A 7,741-nucleotide genomic window follows, 5' to 3' on the forward strand; every position below is an offset into this window, starting at 1 on the left:
ACGAGGGGGTGCCTGGTGGAGTCAGCCTTTTGCCCGGGTAATGGCTCTGCCACTGCCACTTGGAGACGCGCCTCCCTTGGGTCAAGCGATGACGGCCCAAAGGCGGGGCTCTGTGGGTGTGTGTGTGTGGCCGGACTTTTTGGCAGGGCTTTGAGCTGTTCGATGAATGAGGCGGCCCATAAGGTCATGGAAAAGGTATTTGCTGACGCAGCTCGGCCAATTCCTCCCCATTTGGCTAAATCGTTTCGTTCTGTCTTGGAAGGAGAGGAGAGGAGTTTGTCGATTAGGAGAGCGGGGAGAAGGCGCGGAGGATAACCCTTCTCTTGCAAAAAGTGTTCCTGCGTGTTTGTTGATATCATCACCATCTGGGAAAAGGAATTCCTCCTCTTCCCACTTTCGCGTCCTGTCATGATACGAGAACGTTTTATTTATCCTCGTGCTTCAATTCAGGTTCGACCATTGATCTCCTCTTCCCCAGTGAAGCCATGTGGATACAATGCAGTACTGTCCCCCAATTTGCAGCCGATTCCTACTGATTTCTATTTTCTACTCAGTCCCCGAGTCAACAGAGCATTACTCCCAAGAGAGTCAGAACTACTGGCATGACCCTACAGACACACTTTTTGAAGTGGCACCTTATTCTGCTTTTCAAAAGCCACTGCAAAATAACTCCACACTACCTCCCCAACATAATAACTTTCACCACTTTTTAAAAAAATATTATTTTTTTTGCATACACATATTAAGTAACAATCAAAATACAAAATAATCAAAGATTAGGACAGAAAAAAATAACAACCTTCCCTGTTGTTGGGTATTACAAGTTGAAAACACTCAGTATATCTGGGGTTAAATGTTTGTTTATGTTACTCACAGAAAGTCACATGTTTCTCATGTAACCAATGTTCTTTAGATGTAGAAAGCCCGGGAATTTTCTCCCTGATCTAGGAATTTGATTGGGACTAAAGTGTCAAGGTATATTACCATTTTATGGCTTCTCTTCCCGTCTTTATTTGGAGGTCTTAAGAACAAGAAGAGTAGCCATACTCTCTCTCTCTTCTAGTTTTGTCTTTGTAGGGTAAGGATGTAGCCGATTATGCTCTGTTGTTATTTTCATCCCAGTTACCCTTCCTATGCTAGAATTTAGTAAAAACTTTATATTTTAATCACACATGGACTCTCAGTCTGAATTATTTTACTCTGGCTCTGCTGGACTATTTTATCTCTGCTAAATATTTTTTCAATATCTCACTATCACCCAACACCTGTCAAATCTTACGGGATTATCAAGTCAAGAATCTACAATTAGTGAAGCATAATAAATAACCAAATAACAACTACAGAAAATACAGAAGGTAAACAGTCTAGCCATGTTTCAAATTCAAATATGAACTGTCATAGAAAAATCATATCCTGATACACTGAGTTGCTGGGTAAGATGTCACATTCAGCAAAAAAGCTTAATACAGGGAGCCACATCTCTGTAATTAAGGAATAATATGAATTTTGAGATTTCATTTTTAAGTTGTGTGTTATTTTCCCTATTATAAACTGATCCCAAATTTTCTCATACCACTCTGACATTGTGGGGGATCTAAGCAATCTCAATTCTGAAGCTATAGCTGGCTGAGTAGAAGCCAATAATAAACAAATTAGCTTCCAAGTTGAGTCTGAGCATTCTCTGTGTGGCCAATATTGTAAAAGAAATCTTTCACCACTTAAAACTAAATATCTAGCTGAAAAGTACTGAGACTTACTAGTGATTTCAGCTCTCATACTTTATTTCAGCTCAAAACAAAGACAAATTGCCCAGCTCGCATACTGGTTTATATGCACAACAACCCCGCACCCAAAACACACCACACACTAGTGATTGGCTATTTACAGTGGTTGAGAGTTCCATAGGCTCTCGACTGGAAGCCTAGCCTGCCGATAGGTGCGGGCTAGGATCCGCTTGTCCCATTGTTCCTGTGAGCAAAGCCACCACCCCATAGGGGGTGGTGGCAAAGCTCGACGGCTTCGCCTGCCCACGTGGCGCACGCAGTCTGGGATGGATACATTACACTAGCATTACATAATGTGCTTATTTGATGGCAGCTTTGTAGATTACAGAGGCAAACCTAAATTTGCCAGCCATTCAGCCTCCTCCCTCAGCTCATGCTTTTTTTCTCCTGTCATTCTGCCCACCAGCCAGGGAGCTGCCACCAATGCTCCCTCTAAGCTGTGGAGTCCTGTGAGCAATAATTCTTCTTTGTGAGCTACTGGCATTAAAGTTCTGAGCTACTGCATAAATTAGTTTGCTCTGGAGCCATCCGTCCTGAGCTAAGACAAAAATGCATGAATCAGAGGCTAAAAAACTGAGCTAGCTCACACTAACTCAGCTTAGAGGGAACACGAATTGCAACACAGTTTGGGACCTTGGCCAACATTTAGAAATGCTGGATTAGGCTACTAAAACCTGGTGCAAACCCATTTTGGAGTAAGCCCAACTGAAATCTGAGTCTTATTTCCTAGTAAGCAGTCGCAGAATTAAGTGCAAGCAAGAGCTGTAAAAATTTGGAATCCAGTTGGGATGTTGATCAATTTATAGACTTCCTATTTAGGCGACATGGGTGTAAGAAGTGAAACTTAGTTCAGTTCTGTTTTCAAAAAGGGTGGAGACTGTTTGCCACCAAGTTACTCTTTCACTAGAACTGATAGAAAGCGTTGTTTTAAAATCTAGATTCCGATTAATGACACTGTACCAAGCAACAAGGTAAATTTGTCTTTGCACAAGTGGGAATATTAATAACTAGTTCCAAACAGGAATATCATCAACCATTACAGCTGCAGCATGTTAAATTTAAAAAAAAATGCTGTTAGTATTTTATATAGGATATTTTAATGCTGTCTCTCCAGCTGTGTTGGATGGGGACAGTGACCCTTCCCCAACTGACCAGGAGCTTCTCCTGCCTTGGCTCCAGGGGGGAGGAAGCTGGATAGCCACTACTATGTCCTTTGCCAGGATTGTTTTGACTTCCCCGTAACTGTAAAGCACTTAGAGAGGGATGGCATGATATGTGAGGCACATATATCATTTCTTGGGACCCAGTACAAACTTATAGAACCAGAGACATACACATTGCAAGGTTCCACAAAATGTTAGAAGGTTCCAACCCAAGTATCTTCCTCTCATGGAGGCTGTTATTTCTGAATGGGTGCTGCCTACATACACAAAGGTGATGTCTCCCAGCTTCCCTCCTGTTCCTGTGAGATGGGGGAAAGACAGGGTGTGCTCTTTGTTTTGATGAGGAGATGCTTTGGGGGAAAGAGTAAATGGGCACTGAGAAACACATTGGTAGGTGCCCATGGACACCCTGTTGGGGGATCACTGCTCTAGTCTTTCTCTTTTTCTCTGCTCGTTCCTGGGGTGGGATCACACAAGTAGTTTGGCCCGACATAGCCCCCCTCCAGATCAAATGCACATGATCAAATACACACATCTGGCTCCTGTGCCCCAGTCATCCCTACCTCATGCTAAAACAACTCCCATGCAGATTAAATAGCCACTGGCAAATTCCGGTGGCTACCTCAGTGAGGGGCTCCCATGGCGGGTTTCCGGGTATCTGATTGCCCAGGCGCACCATGGAAATGCATGAACAGTGGCTACTTCCAATTTTGGCGACTCACATGGCGGGCACGCTCCATCGGAGCTCTGATAGGGACGGCCGATGAAGCGGTGGGCAGGAGGGGTGCCAATCCTTGTAGGGGACTCCCAGCATGGTGCACGAGAGGTATCTCTCCTGAGGCTGTGGCCAAGGGATTGAGGCTTTTCTCTGCCCTGATAGGTCTCATCACTGCGGCGCCATCATGGCTTCCAGAGGCGTACACCGGGCGAGCGAACAAGTGATCAAGCGAAACTAAAAAGTTTTCCCTACCTCCGCAGCTGGCATGGGATGAAGCGTGAGTGCTATTTCTCTTTAACTGGTTATGCAGTTAAGCGCCCTTCTGAAACCCTGAAGCCCCAATCTGTAATGATGCAGGGGAAGGGAGTCTGCCCCCCCCCCACAACCTTAAACGAACTTTCTAAGCGACAGAAGGGGCTAGAGGCAACGGCGATCCTGGATTAAATCAAGTAAAGTACAGATCTGTTTAAAGCGACTCCATAAATGAACTTTCAGTGACTTGAAAAAACTTTCTTTGAAGTGTAAACAATGCCTTATGGTGACGAGACCCAGGACTGGCTCACTAGGCAAACTAGACTTTTGCCTAGGATGGGCCTCTGAGGTGGGCGCTGAACTGCCCTGCCTCCCCCCCACCAAAAGCCCCCACCCTGCCTAAAGCAGCTGCTCAGCTCCAAGAGCTCTGCTGCCACCCCTGCTCTCCAGAGGAGGAGGAGGAGTGCGTTCCTGGTGCCTGATCCCGCACAGCCCCTGGCCACCACGGCATGCCTCTGAACTGGAGGGGGGGACCGAGGACCAGCAGCTCCTTGCCCGGTGAGGAGGAAGTGCACTGCCACCCCCACCCCACCCACGGGCCCTGGACTTCCCTGTATGCACCCATTGCCGATTCACTGCCTATCGCTGCCCTCCCCTCCCTCCCTCTCCCGTGGTCTGTGAAGTGCCCTGTGGGGGAAAAAGGTCTCCTATAATGAGAGGCAGAAGCAGAGGAAGAGGCGGTGGCAGAGGACAGCAATGGAAATGTTATTGAAGCAGTCGATCCGGTGCTTTTGCTCAGCTCCCTTTCCTGGAGGCCTCTTGAACTGGCCTCTTTGGGTGCCGTGCCCCTTCATCTGGCGCCCATTTCTAGCTGCTCCCAAAAAAACCGGGGAGAGACCAGGTGGGAGGTGGCGTGGGTCCGGCCCGCCCCACTTCTTTGCAAATGGCCGGCATCAGAGAGAAACCAGAGGAAGTGGAGATGGTTGGGGGGGGGGGTCCAGTTCGGTTGGATATAGTCTCCCTGCTTTCCAGTGAAGTTTACTGTCCTGTTTGGATGCGATCCGAGAATCCACCCCCTCCCTTGTTCGTTCTTTCTTTCTCTCTCTCTCTCTCTCTCTCTCCCTCTCTCTCTCCTTCCTTCCTTCCTTCCTTCCTTCCTTCCTTCCTTCCTTCCTTCCTTCCTTCCTTCCTTCCTTCCTTCCTTCCTTCCGAAAAAAATCCCCCCCCTCCCTTGTTCGTTCTTTCTTTCTCTCTCTCTCTCTCTCTCTCTCCCTCTCTCTCTCCTTCCTTCCTTCCTTCCTTCCTTCCTTCCTTCCTTCCTTCCTTCCTGAGCAAAGCACGATCCTCAGTGCAGCGTGCAGAGAGCAAGGGTCTCATGCCCAGCTTTTGACTTGCCTCTGGTTTTCACCCGACTGGTGCCCAAGGGGGCTTTCTCCAGCACAGGAAACTTGTGGCTTTAAGGCTGGGGTGTCAGGACGGCCTTTGGTGTGAGGCCCTGATCCACAGCCTTCTTGTTCAGAAGGAGCTGCCTTGAAATCCGGGGGTGTGTGTGTCTAAAAAAGCTCTCAAGGGAGGAGGTCCGAGCCCAGCTTCAATGCTGTTTCATCATCTGTCAGTCATTTGTCTGTCTTTCTGGCCTTGCAATACCTAAAATGCATTTATGTTTGAAAATTGGTGGGTGCACGGGGGGGGGGGAGGGGGTGCCAGAATGTATCATCGCCTAGTTTGCAAAAAAACCTGGGGCCAGCCCTGACGAGACCGAAGCACTCTCCTGGAACTGCGAGATCAGACCATCCGGTTGCTAAACCGGAAGTGAATACTGTTCTTCTCAATATGCTGGCTATAGCATTGTACCCTCTGTTGGATCAGATGACTAACCTCAATAATAACTTTGAAGCACTCCAAAAACAACTGAAAGAGACTAATTTAAAAACAGAGGAGATGGCAAAAGTAGTCAAAAAGGTTGAAGCCAAGTCAAAAGTAATTCAACAAAGACTGGCGGTAGTGGAGAAAGAGAAGATCTCTGACAAAGACCAACTTTTAAGACTTCAAATTGATAAATCAACTTACGTTCTGAGATTTCAGGGTGTTCCTGAACAGAAGGGTGAGAATCTGAAGGAAATCATAAGTGAAGTGTTGGTCCCAATGACAGGTTTAACAGCGGATGTACTACAAAGCGATATGGATATGATCTATCGGACATATCCAGAATTTATTAAGAAGAAAAACCTGCCTGGGGGAATAATGGTCAGATTCTCAAAGAGATCTACAAGAGACGTGGTGCTCAAGGCCACAAATGGGACAACCCTAAAAATCAAAGACGAAGAAATCAGAGTCTTAAAAGACATATCATTTGAAATAAGGAAGAGAAAACAATATGAAAACTTAACTAGTTTTTTGCAGAAAAAATCCACATCGTACCGATGGCTAGTACCCGAGGGACTTGTCTTCAACTATAAAGATTAAAAAGAAAAGATTGACTCTGTCTTTAAAGCGAAGGCATTTTTGGAACAGCAACAAAGACCAGCGCGCGACAAGACAGCAACAGAGGAAAAAGACTTGGAAGAAGAAGGCAGTGCATATGGGTCGGAAAGTTCGGGAAGCACGGCGGGCAGTAACCCAGAAGAGGACTCCAAATCAGATAAAGGGGAGGCGGCCCCAAAACTCCTGAAGACCTAATGGAACTTTGATAAAAAGAAGCTCAGAGAAAAGGAGCTGAAATAGTATAATTCTATAAGCTTGAAAGTTAAATTCTTTAAACTGTAACTACCTGATTTAATCATATAAATACCAGTTCGTAAGGAAGTGATAAGAAATAACTTCATTCCATTAATTTTACTATAGAGGGAACTTTGTGTAAGCTAATGACTTACCATTTTGTATGAACCTTGTGTCACTTATGTTTTAGTCTACAGTTGTAGTGTTTGTAGTGTTGCTAGTCTTTGTAGTAAGAAAATAATAAAAAATCATTAAAAAAAAGAAATGCATGAACTGAGATCATTCCTCTCAGTTTCTGGCACCTCCTTTCCCCCCACTCTAACCCCACTCCAAGGTGCGCTTCAGTGCCCCCATCAGCTGCCTGTGGCACTCTTGCGTGGAAGCACATGCGCACATGCAAAGCTCGGTGTTTAGGTGAGGAAGCAGGGATGGGAGAACGTAGAGATGCTGTGGGCAATCTCTAATGCCAAGTGGAGAGCCACAGAACGCTTATCTTTTTTTTTTTTTTTTTTACAACTCTATTTATTTAATTTAACATAATTATAACATATTTTCAAGTGTTTAACAATCTTCAATTTGTTACATCCAATCACAATATATCTCATATTTCCATACCTTTTGCATATAATTCCATAACAACATTATTCATTTTCCTTTAATTTCTAACTAGGTAGTGCTACGCTTAATATCTTTCATTTCCATATTTTTGTGCTAGCTTATCTCTCGCTTTATATAATCCTCTTAATCCCTAACCAATTATATATAGGTTTCCATCTATTCCAGTGCTTTTCTTCTGATTTGTGTTTTAGCTCTGTATTAACTTTATCCATCTCTGCTATTTCTAATATTTTATTTTTTAATTCTCTTATGTAGGGTAAAGTGCCTGTTTTCCATCTTTTTGCAATTAATATTCTGGCCGCTGTTATCGTATATATAAGTATATGATTATAAGTTTTAATGTCATCGGGGATCATGTTTAATAGGAATACCTCTGGTGTTAGAGGTATATTTATTTTTAGTATTTTATTTAGGATCTTTTGCAATTTTTTCCAAAATTTTTGAATTTTTTTACAATTCCACCAAATGTGCATAAATGTTCCTGTGTT

Source organism: Gekko japonicus, unplaced genomic scaffold (assembly GCF_001447785.1).
Source record: "Gekko japonicus isolate JY-2015 unplaced genomic scaffold, Gekko_japonicus_V1.1 scaffold333, whole genome shotgun sequence".
Classification (NCBI taxonomy): Eukaryota; Metazoa; Chordata; class Lepidosauria; order Squamata; family Gekkonidae; genus Gekko; species Gekko japonicus.